This window comes from Octopus sinensis, unplaced genomic scaffold (genome assembly GCF_006345805.1).
Source record: "Octopus sinensis unplaced genomic scaffold, ASM634580v1 Contig02625, whole genome shotgun sequence".
NCBI classification, from domain to species: Eukaryota; Metazoa; Mollusca; class Cephalopoda; order Octopoda; family Octopodidae; genus Octopus; species Octopus sinensis.
The window spans coordinates 64-12,721 of record NW_021825857.1 but is presented as its reverse complement, the minus strand read 5'-3'; the positions used below and the strand labels follow the sequence as shown (position 1 = coordinate 12,721).

The window sequence follows — 12,658 nt, the reverse complement described above, 5'->3', positions numbered from 1 at the left end:
GCATTTATTATTATACACACACACACACACACCACTGTCTCCTAATTTAGAGTGAAATATATTAACCCTTTTGTTACTAACCTGGCCAAAACCAGCTCTGGCTCTGTGGTAAAATGTCTTGTTTTCATAAGTTTTGAATTAAAATATTCCACCAAACCTTAGTCACAATTTACGTTCCTAACACTAGCTTAATGATAACGAAGTTATTTTACTAAATTCTTTTTTATGTTTAAAATAATTGAAAGAAACACAGAGTATCTCAAAATAAATACAGTAACGAAAGGGTTAAACATGATCCATTTATGATTGACTATAGAATTTTGCATTCAGTGGTGCTAAATCGGGTACAAGTGCTTATATATATATATATATATATAGATAGATATATGACATTTACACATAATTTATTTTACAGGCGGTATTTGCTGGAAATTTCATACTTGGGAGTGCATCGTCAGCTTTAGCCAAGCTCAAAAATGAATATGTTATATCTGTTATTTCATGTGTTATAGAAGACTTAGTAAAAGGTAAGGTTATTACATGTGATAAATTGTGCTTAAATTTAGTTGCTCTGTATGTAAGTGTATATTTCACAGTATTTAAATGATAATACATCAACTTCATATGGATTATAATAATTTAGTTATTGGTAGTGATTTTGTTTTGCAATCTTTTTTTCCACTTTCTCTAGTTTGTAACTTATGAGATTCAATATAGATCTTGCAAATAATGTAAGCACACAGAATATTATACAACCGTTCTTTCATCATCATCCACTTTTCCATGTTTGTATGGATTGGATAAATTTTATTGAAACAGGTATTCTATGGCCCATTACCCTTTTTATTACCAACCCTTACTTGTTTCTAAGCAAAGTAATATCTCCCCATAACCAGATATGTTCTTGCAGTATATGAAAAAATGACTCTCATAACTGTCACACTGTATCAAAACAAAGAGAACTACACACAACACACTTGTACATTTATTTGACTGGCTTTCAGTTCCCGTTACCAGATCCACTCACAAGGCTTTGGTTGGCCCAAAGTTATAGTAGAAGATAGCCATCCAGTAGAACTGAATCTGAAACCATGTGGTTGGAAAGCAAACTTCTTAACTTCACAGCCATGCCTGCACCTATTCTTGTTTTTTTTTTTTAACTAATTCTCCATATGTGTTAAAACATTTTAATGATACCAATATCAGATGCAGGAGTGGCTGTGTGGTAAGAAGTTTGCTTCCCAACCTCATGGTTCTGGGTTCAGTCCCACTGCATGGCATCTTGGGCAACTGTCTTCTACTATAGCTTCGTGTCGACCAAAGAGTAGATTTGGTAGATGGAAACTGAAAGAAGCCTGTCATGTATGTGTGTGTGTGTGTGTATATTTGTACATGTCTGTGTTTGGTCGCCCTACCACTGTTTGACAACTGGTGCTAGTGTGTTTACATCCCCATAACTTAGCAGTTCAGCAAAAGAGACTTTAACAAAAAAGGACTGTTGTTTATGAAATACTGACATCATCATTTAACTAAAAATTCTCCAAAGTGCCTCAGCTTGGCCACAGTCTAATGACTGAAACCAGTAAAAATATAAATATCTGTATTCTTAATTAACAATTTGATAATCTTCTTAAGAACAATCTTTTTGTCATAAAGTGTATCAGGCATCTTGTTAACTGAAAGACACAATGTAATCATTTGTGATAGGGCTTTAGTTTATGCTCGTTATATTACTAATTTCACAACAAATTAGTAATGAGGAATGTTAAGAATAATAATGTTAAAGGTAATTCTCAGGGTAATTAATTCTAAGGAATGTTGAGAATTAAAAATGAGAAATTTTAAGAATTGTTGCAGGTAATTGTTGAATAATATCTTATGTGCATGTAAATTGGTTTATATTTTTTCAGGGGAATTTATGCAATTAGGTTCTAAAGAAGATGAAACTGAACGTTTTAATCATTATTTAACAAAATCTTTCAAAAAAACTGCTAGTCTAATTGCTAATAGCTGCAAAGCAGTAAGTATTTTCCTTTTTTTTTTATATTTTCATTTCACTTATTTCATTTATCAACTTTTTTCTAAGAATTATGAAAAAAAAGATTTTGAAGAATGATCATTTAAAAAATGATATTTCTATCTATATTGGTTTCAGTTCTTTTAGGTGTGCAGTTTTTGCATTTATATTTTGACTTGGTTTGATTTAATTATTTTTGTTTATAAGTTTTTGGGATCAAACTCAAAATATGTGCATATCAGCTAATAAACTAAACAAAATGAGATGTAAATAAATATACAAAATAAATGATTTATAGTGCAAAAGCCCCAAATGGCACCAACAATAACTTATCAGAATATATAGATACAATTTATGTGATTGTTTCTGTTGTTTATGAAATATTGACATCATCATTTTGTAAACAATAAACAAAAATGTTATTTTAAAATATAAAATAAATAAGCAAACTCTTACAACTGAGTAATAAGAGCAAAAATTTCCTACTGAGAGAGACCTTATCAACTTTATGATACTTATATAAATATATTTATTAAGAAACAATTCAGTTGCAGAAATATACATTTCAAAATATATTTGGTGTTGTGCTGTGCTTGAGAAGACCTAACTAACCAAGTGCACCTGTGCTGGTAGCACATGAAGAACACCCTTTAATCGTTGAGCCTCATGGAGGCAAAGTGGCTGAGTTCCTTTTGAGCACTGGGCTTCATGGAGGCAAAGTAACTGAGTTCCTTTCAAGTGTTGGGCCTCACGGAGGCAAAGACAGCAACCTTTAGCATTATGTCATGCTTGAGAAGAAGACCCCTGAAACCAAGCAAAATCGCAGATACCGGTGTCATGCAATTGGCATGTAAAAACACCTCAATGTCATGCAATTGGCACCCATGCCAGTGGCACGTAAAAGCACCCATTACATTCTCAGAGTGGTTGGTATTAGGAAGGGCATGCAGCCGTAGAAAACCACTCCAAATTAGACTGGAGTCTGGTGCAGCCCTCTAGCGTGCCAGCATGAACAATGGATGTTAAATGATGATGATCATCATCATCATCTTCAGAATTTATAGAGAAGAAAAAATTTATGCTAGAGTTGCCATGTACACTCATGAGGATGTCTCTTTATTTGGTTGTCACACTAAAACTCATTGTGAGACACATTAACAATCTATCTTCTATATATATAAAACTGAGAATATGTGTCTGTCTGTCTGTTTCCCTAAAACTTGAGAACTATACAACCAATTTCATTCAAATTTTACACATGCCTTACTTAGGGTCCATGTAATTTTACGGACAAAAAAAATGTTCAACGTCTTGCCTAGGGCGAGCCCATAGCAATATCATATCTTCTCCATTATTTCTGTATTGCGTATTAAAAGTGAAACAAAAACATTTCTCTATTTTATGTCAGATACTTTCACTTTAACAATAAAAATTAGAGATAATAACAAGAATTGAATTATATGTAATAAGTAATAATTAAAATCAAACTAAAGTATAATATAATCGTAACATAACAAAAGTAAAAATAGCAATTGGTATAAAATTGCATCAATGACTTGAACTTGAATAAGTGGTTTCACATGAATGGGAATAGATTAAAAATAAAATTAGCGTGCAGAAATGGAATAGCCCAGATGGAGCCGTGCACATACCGTTTACCACAGCTTTTACATTAGATTATCTGCTAATTAGCTAGCATTAAGTATCTATATGAAGTTTGGCTGTATGTAATGTCTGTTTTCTCGAACAGCCACTTCTACTGATTACTGCTGTTGGTTTATTTCTTATACATAAAGGACTATAGCTTCAACTGCATACTGCTTTTTGATTCACCGTAAGGTTTGTTGTTATTATTATTACTGTTTAATTATTATTACGTTTGTTGGTTCCTCGTAAGGGAAACATTGTTGTGTTGCATTTGTTAAATAATTGTAAACTGTAATCCTCCCCCTTTAGGAGAAGGAGCTTTGGTTATTGTTTAAAAATTGAATTGTGTCCCTGTTTGGGGAAACTGACAATATTTTCACCATTTATACAGAAGCATTTTTGTTAGAATGCCTTCGATAGAAGAAAGTCCAAAAATGAATTTCGCTGCAGCTGTCAGTGGGCACAAACTCATTAAAATTAAAATGGAAGAAATACAAACCTATTTTGGATTGATCACCGACAAATACGGTGAATCTAGGACAACACCACCAAACGAAATAAAAAATTAAATTAAAGAAAAGACTATTGTCTATAAAGTATACAATGTAGAGAAAAAAAAGATTTGAACACCTGGAGGAAAGCATCATCAAAAAGTGTCTATGAAAGATATCTAACCAGAGGCGGTAAATTCGCATCCATCTGTAGAAACCTTGCCAGATCAGATTGGAGCCTGGTGCAACCTTCTGGCTTGCTATTCCTCATTCAATCCATGCCAACATGGAAATCGGACGTTAAATGACGATGATGATGATGCAGTGGCAGACATCAATTATATTGATGCTAAAGATGATATAAAATCCTACAATAAACTGACCTTGAATTTAGAAACCAGGTGATTGTTCTTGTGTGTACATAAATGAAGGTCATGAAGAAGTTATCAAAGAGAAACTGATTTTCAACTAGATGTTGTAGAAGCTACTCAAGTAATCAGCCAAAAGTAGTATCCTTGTACTTTGCCAAGCTTTTCAACAGATAATATGCCATAAGTTACATGTCCTCTGCATTGCTAGAAAACTGGGATGGTGTTGTGTAACTTTTAAGAGACTGAAGTCACATTGTTGCTGCTAACAGTAATCTTTCAAAAAAGTCAACAATTCAGTATGGAGTGCTTTAAGGAATGGTCTTATGTCATTACTGTTTCTAATAGATCTCTCACACATACCCACAGTTATCAGGAGGGAAACTTTCACTTGCTAGTCTAGTTAACAAACTATTCAACTTCTGATGTTAGCAACTTAAAGAAATATCTCAATATCATATATAAAATTGCTGATGAAACACTCTAGAATCAGTTCTCTAATTCATTACGTGATACACAGAGAAAAGTAGAAATTGTGTGTAAACTAAAACTTATGATATATAATTTCATAGGAAAGTTGTGGAAGAGGGAGACCCAGAAAGAAATGGTACAAAGTATTAGAGGCAGATCTCAAAACACTGAGCCTTATGAAGATGACAGAAGACTGAGATATGTGACCTATTGCTGTGCTCAAGAAGACCCATCCACCACAACAGAATTGATATCCTAAAATCAAGGTACCATGTAAACAGCATTGTTACTGAAAAAGCACTGGTGCTGGTGCCATGTAAAAAGCACTGGTTATGATGTCACGTAAAAAGTACTGGTGGCAGTACCACATAAATGGCACCCAGTACACTGTAAAGTGGTTAGTGTTAGAAATGGCATCCAGCTGTAGAAACCAAACCAAAACAGAATATGGACTCTGGTGAAGCCACTGGCCTTGCCACCTCCTGTCAAGCAATCTAACCCATGCCAGCATGGAAAATGAGCATTAAATGATGATGATGATGATGAGGTTGGCTGTGGCAGAGGAGAAAGCGGAAGTGTGCTGTAATTGAGAGAGGGAATTTTCAGAGGCCTGTAAAAAAATATCCTTAGTCTCCAGCTATGGTCAACAAAAACTGAACCTCTGAGAAAGATACTCCTTGGTGTATAAACAGCAACAATTTGCAGTTAATTATACCTGGAAGATCTGGAACAGACTATCACTTGAAATTTATAATACCCAAAAATTCTGATCCATGTTAAAACTATATATAGTCTAACCTGTCAATAATGAATTTTCCCTCTGTATAATGAACTCCAAAGAAAACTTCGTTATTGGCAGATTTTCATTAAATATTTTTTTTTCATCAACTACAGAAACTATAACACTAATAGACTTTAAGGATCAAGGAAGCACTTTGGATTAAAAATCTAAGAGAAGTGAGACGAGATTTTACACTTTTCCTGCATTCTTTTACACCTTCTACATCTCTTTCTGCATTTCTACACTTCCTCTTACATCTCCTTCTCTCAATACCACCAGATTTTGTTACTTGAAGATTTACCCATCTGCATTGTTAAGGCTGCCAAGATGGCTATTCTTCATATCTTTGTTCTTATTTTTACAGCATTATTATTAGTTTTCCAAAATCTATATAAATTTAAAGACAAGCTTCTTGAATATCATGCAGAAAATATTTTTAACACTGATGAAACTGCATTGTTTTCCAAAAAATTGCTGACTAAGAGTTATGTTTTTCCTAATGATGATAATACAAAATTAAAGGAATCAAAAGAGAGAATTACAATATTATTGACATGTAGTGCAACTGTTTCAAGAATATTGACATTTCGGAACAGGAATTTTATTATAAAAACAACAATATGGCATTGATGACAGTAAACATATTTTCATTTTACCTAAAAGAAATCAATTACGAATTTTTTAAACAACTGAGAAAAGTATTATTGCTCCTTGATAATACAGCATGCCACAAACAATAAAGCTTTTCAAATATAGAACTTTTTTTCTACCCCTGAACACAACTGCAAATTTACAACCTTTAGACCAAGGAGTAATTTGGTTTTTCAAGTGCAACTACAATAACGAAAGATTTGAAAGTGTCAATTCAAAAGGATCATCATTATTGGATGGTATTTTTTGGTCAGTCCAAGCATTGGATTTGGTTGTAAAAAAGACAATTGTAAATTACTGGAAAAATTCAGGTCTACAAATGCAGAATTCAATGTGTGAAGATACACTTGAAAAAACATCAGTTAAATTGAGTTTAGAAAATGGGGAATATGAGCTGCAGTACGCACTTAAGGAACTCAAGGAATTAAAATATGATACTGTTACTTTTACTGCACTAAAACAATTATGAAACTAGAGAAACAATGTTACAATAATCCAGATGAAACAAACAATTTTACAAGTCAAATGGTAAATTCCAAAATCTCTAAATAATGATATGAAAGTGGAGACAACTGACGAAGAACAAGTTGATAAAGCTGATTTTAAAAAGTACTTAGAATTAATCAATGAACTTAAAATTCTCAGTTCAAAGGTTTGCTCTGTAAGTTTAAAGCACATATTTTCAACAGAAAAAAATATCAAGTCTACTTAACAGTAAAAAGAGACTAAAAAAAGACTTACGAATTTGACACCTGCAAAGAAGAAATGAGCATCATAAATCATGATTAAGGTAAATAAATACATGAAAAAAACTTAAATTCATAAATTTTTTCTCAAAAAAAGTTCGTTATTGACAAATATTTATATTAAAAACTTGCTCAATAATGTTCAAAGACCACAGCTTTTCAATATCTTCCACAAAATGTAAGGGATCTGTAATGGAATTAATGTCAACAAATTTAACTGACAGTTTGATCTTCAACTTTGTAAGATCACAGCAAGAAACACATATGAAAGCAGCAACGTTCTCCAAATACCAAAGTCAGATTGAAGGTTACATTAATAGTAGTACCACAGCACAATTGCAGTTCAGTGGAGAGAACAATAATTACTGAGTTAATACTCTGTAATTATTGCATATCACTTTTGCTTGTATTTGCAATTTTTCCCTTGAGTGTTTTATATTATTTCAAAATGTTCAAACACATACTTTCTTTTTAACTATTTACTTAGTCCTTTAAAATTTCTATTTTAATTTGTGTTACGGTCAATGCTTCCATTCATGCCTGGAGATATAATAGATATCATATATTGGTTGCAAAAATGTATCTTATGTTTGACCCCCCCCCAAAAAATTAATATTAGAGAAATATTCATGCTGAATTGTAATGCTTTGGTCGTTATAGGTGGCTATTTTTGGAAATTGTTGCGATGACATTGTGAATACTGCCTACCTTTATGGCCGACACATAGGCTTAGCTTTTCAGGTTTGTTTGTTTTGGTTTTTTTTCTTTTCTAATAAGAAATTAGCAAGTATTAATGCTATTATCACATTAATGCTAATATAAGACTTTTATTCTTTCAGCGGCTTTACTTCTTTCAACATTTGAGTATTAGGATTACCTGGAGTTCTATATCAATCAAAGAACTTTTTTTTAGCTTCATATATCTGTATTTGCAAAGAGATTAAGTATTTTGCCCAGATTGATAATATCTTATTAACTAATATATATATAGAGAGAGAGAGATAGATAGATAGATAGATGTTTGTTTGTTTTTTATCTAAAATCACTACAATTGTTTCACCACATTTTTACACTTGCATTACATTGATGATATTATATAATTAACATATTGTGTAATATCAATCATCCATCAAAGGTGTAAAATGTGTTTCTTCTAGTGATTATTTTAAATAAGTCCTTCATTAGATCATACTGTCATTTCATTCAGTGTTAGAATGAATACCTAAAGCAGTGTTTTATTTTCAGTAATTTATAGACAAAACTAAACCCATAGATATAGTGACAGACAAACACAATTATAAGGAAAATACAAAATAGAGACATAAAGAAACAGACAAATAAAAATTCATGGTCAGATTGTAAGGAAGAAAAGCAAAATATAATGAAGGAAATTAAGAATTTTGAGATAATTTAATATAGTGATGAAGACTGACAATTTCTCTGCTTCACTGCTTCTTTGGAGGATCTAAATTACCCTTTGCTTTTCACAACAAAACATTTGGCCCCATTCTACACCCAAATCATGGATAATTATTAGTGTTGTTGATATTACCCTCATTGCTATTACTATTGCTGTTCTTAACACTACTATTATTGAGATTAATTTAAATAATATGAATGTATATAGGGAGAATTTACCTACTAACTTATTTTACTACTTGTTTCAAAAAAGGATATAAAAACTACATGGTCCCAAATTAACTTTATATAGTGGTCAATTTAGGTTGATTCAATTGTGTATGTGTCTCTGTGTTCATTCTTGTATGCGTGTATCTGTGTGTGTATGTGCGCCTGAGCAATGATGGGTGTGTAGTGGTTTGTTCTTACATTCTTGTGTGTGTTTATATATGTTTATCCTTGTAGGATACAAGGTAATAAATACGTGTAATTATAAGCAAATCCAATACACAACCATACACATCCACACATGCAGGTATAGCTAGGTACATGTAGGGTAGGGCTTGTATGACTGTAGGATACAAGAAAATATATGGCATTATGAACAATTCCAATACACAAGCATACTCATCCCCATGCACACACATGCATAAACACATACAAGAACACAAACATCTACACGCATATGCCGGAACATACACGCACATACTGGAATGCACTCACATAAACAAACACACACATATATGAATATATACACTCACTCACAGAACCAACTCAACCACACATACATTACATGCATGCTCATGCAGATGCTCTCACACACACACACTTATGCTGTCCACCCCCTTCTCTCTCACTCCCCACATATACACCCATAAATCTTTATGGGATGACAAGCAAATCCCAGCAGATCTGAGACTACACTGACCTTCAAGCGAAAGGTTGAAGCCTTAAAGAGGTTATGGATGGCCAATGCGTGCACACACACACACACTCTCTCTCTTCTCTTTTGCACTCAGCCTTCCCTTCTCTTGTAAACAACCACACATCCACATACACACAGGCCTAAGGCTAATTCTCAGACAGACAGACCCTTGAAGAGAGGAGGCATGTCATTGATGAGATCACCAATAGTGACAAAAGGACTTTGACAAACAAACTACTGATTGATTGTTTAACCAACACATTAAACAAATTATTAGTTAGTTGACTAACAATAAAGAAGTAATATTGAACCAGTGCATATGTTTATTATTATTGATGTAGTGACCCTCCCAATACACAACAAGATTTGTTTCAATATATGAATTCACATCAAGAATCTTGCCAACTAAATACAAAAATGAAGTAACATAAGAGATATTCAAATCAATAATGTAAATAATAACAACTACGATAATAAAATTGTTTAATGAATTAAATAATCATTTTCACAATTATAACATCATTAATAATACTTTAAAAATATATTACATATTTTAAAATTTTAAATAATGATTCTATTCTAAAAATAATTGTATAATTATTGAATATAGAATTACATTTATGGATATATTATGTGTGTATAAAATATATGTGAAAGTAATCATGTGTGAACACTTATGTACGCACACTTGGAAGGATATTACATTAATTTATACTACAGCAAATAAAAACGTCTGTATATTTTACAATAGAACATATTATATGTAAAACTATCATCCTAATATTTGTGCAATATTAGCCTTCCTTTGATATTGCTGCACCTCTTATGTGTCCATAGCTTATACTGAGTACATCTTATGGAGTTTCTACCTACACCTTTTCTACAGATTGAGCTGGGCCATCTACCTGAAGGGATTTGTGATTTGTTTGCCTTCCTACTTTTTAAGACCTTGGTTTTTACTAGATTGACTCTAAGGCCCTTTGATTCTAGGCTTTGCTTCCACACCTGAAACTTCTCTAGTTCTGATAGTAACTCAGCTATTAGAGCAAGGTCATCAACATAGAAAAGCTCCCAGAGGCATCCTGTCTTGAATTCCTCTGTTATTGCCTGGAGGACTATGATGAATAAGAGTGAGGCTGAGGACTGATCTTTGGTGGACCCCTATTCCTACCTGGAATTCTTCACTGTACTCGTTGCCAACCCTCACCTTACTGACAGCATCCCTGTACATGGTCTGTACAGCTCTCACTAATCACTCATCTATCCCTAGTTTCCGCATTGACCACCAGATAAAGGATCGGGGGACCCTACCAAAGGCTTTCTCAATCTCAACGAAAGCCAGGTACAGAGGTTTATCTTTGACTAGGTATTTCTCCTGCAGCTGTCTTACCAGAAATATAGCATCAGTGGTGCTTTTCCCTGGCACAAACCCAAACTGCATCTCGTCTAGACTAACTCCCTGGCTATGACCCTCTCCGTGACTTTCATTACCTGATCCAACAACTTGATACCTCTGTAATTATTCATATCTAATGCATCATCTTTACCTTTGTAGCAGTTGACTATAGTGCTGCTACACCAGTCTTTGGGTATGACTCCTTCATATATCACCTGATTGACTATACGGATGACTAGACTATAGCCGACACCTCCAGATATCTCTGCGGTGATTCCTGATGGACCAGGGGCTTTCACTGTCTTCATACCCTTAATTGCTTTATCTACCAAATATATATATATATACATACATACACACTGCAAATATATACATATATTCTCTAGCATTCAAATGCAAGTGTAAACATACATGTACATTTGGGGATACATCATATATGTATGCTTACATTTGTATGTAAATGCATCCTCACATATTTTTTAAGTATAACACTTTACACACTCCACATACATCAAAATGTAGATGAATATATGGGTACACACATAATGTTTGGACTTCTATATTTTCAGTTTTTATGCTCTTTAACAGTATTTTAGAATGTCTAATGGCATTGAGTAATATTTATATGTATTTGGACAGATTTAAAATAATTAAATTTCATTTTGCAGGATAATCTAATTTAAATTTCACTAATTATAGCTCTTTAAACACAGAAGTGTCTGAGGAGCATCTGATGCACATAATGCTTTATGAGTTTAAAAAAGGGAACTCTGCAGCTGAAGTAACTTGAAATATTCACTCAGCTTATGGAGAAAATGGTTTGTAAAACTCAAAAGTGCAGATGTCAGTCTTGAGGATGAGGCCAATTGAGTTTGATAACAAACACCTTTTTGGCAGAACTTGAAAAAGATCATGCAGTTTCAGTTGAAAAATTGGCAAGCAAGCTTCATTCAAGCCATACAACTGTTCACCACCATTTTCAACAGCTTGGAAAGGTCCCAAAACTTGGAAAATGGGTGCCTCGTGATTTATCTGAAGCCAACCACAAATCCTAAGTGTACATCTGCCCTTCACTTCATTCTCATGAACTCATCTCGCCCTTTTTGGACAAACTGGTGACTGGTGATAAAAATTGGGTCTTTTATCAAAATGTTAAGCATCATAGACATTAGCATGGTGAAGGGGAAAAGCCCCAACCACAACCAAAAAGGGAACTCCGTGCAAAGAAGGTTCTTCTCTCTGTTTGGTGGAATTGCAAAGAAGTCATCCACTTTAAGTTGCTACCAACTAATGCAACAATCAATGCTCAACTCTTCTGTCAGCAATTAGAGCATTTGAACTTTGCTTTGAAGAAAAAAAGGCCTGCTTCAGTGAATTAAAATGCAGTGGTGTTTCATCAGAACAATGCAAGACCCTACACTGCAAAGATCACATCACAGAAGATTAAGGAACTTGGCTGAGAGAAAATTGCTCATCCGCCTTATTCCCCAGACCTTGCTCTGTAGTTTACAGAATCATTTGGATGAATTAACTCTAGAAGCAACTGAAGAAGTCAAAACTGACCTTTCAGAGTTCTTCTCTTTGAAACTAAAAGAGTTTTTCACTAATGGGATTAAAAAGCTTACTAGTAGATGGAAAGATGTCATAGAAACTATATTCATTAAACTGTAAGATTTGATCACTTGTTTTCCTTATCTAAAATCTGGACATTACTTATGTGATGACCTGATATATAGATATATATGTTAAAGCAGTGGTTTTTATCCT

General features: G+C 33.3%; 1 non-coding gene across 1 annotated transcript; it reads left to right on the top strand.

Annotated features, from left to right (window-relative positions):
* The first annotated feature begins 385 nt into the window (after window positions 1-385).
* On the top strand, window positions 386-7,976 carry LOC115227317. The gene is made up of 3 exons (XR_004997066.1): window positions 386-527; window positions 1,911-2,020; window positions 7,833-7,976. It is a non-coding gene; the product is annotated as an uncharacterized LOC115227317 (transcript).
* The last annotated feature ends 4,682 nt before the right edge of the window (window positions 7,977-12,658 follow it).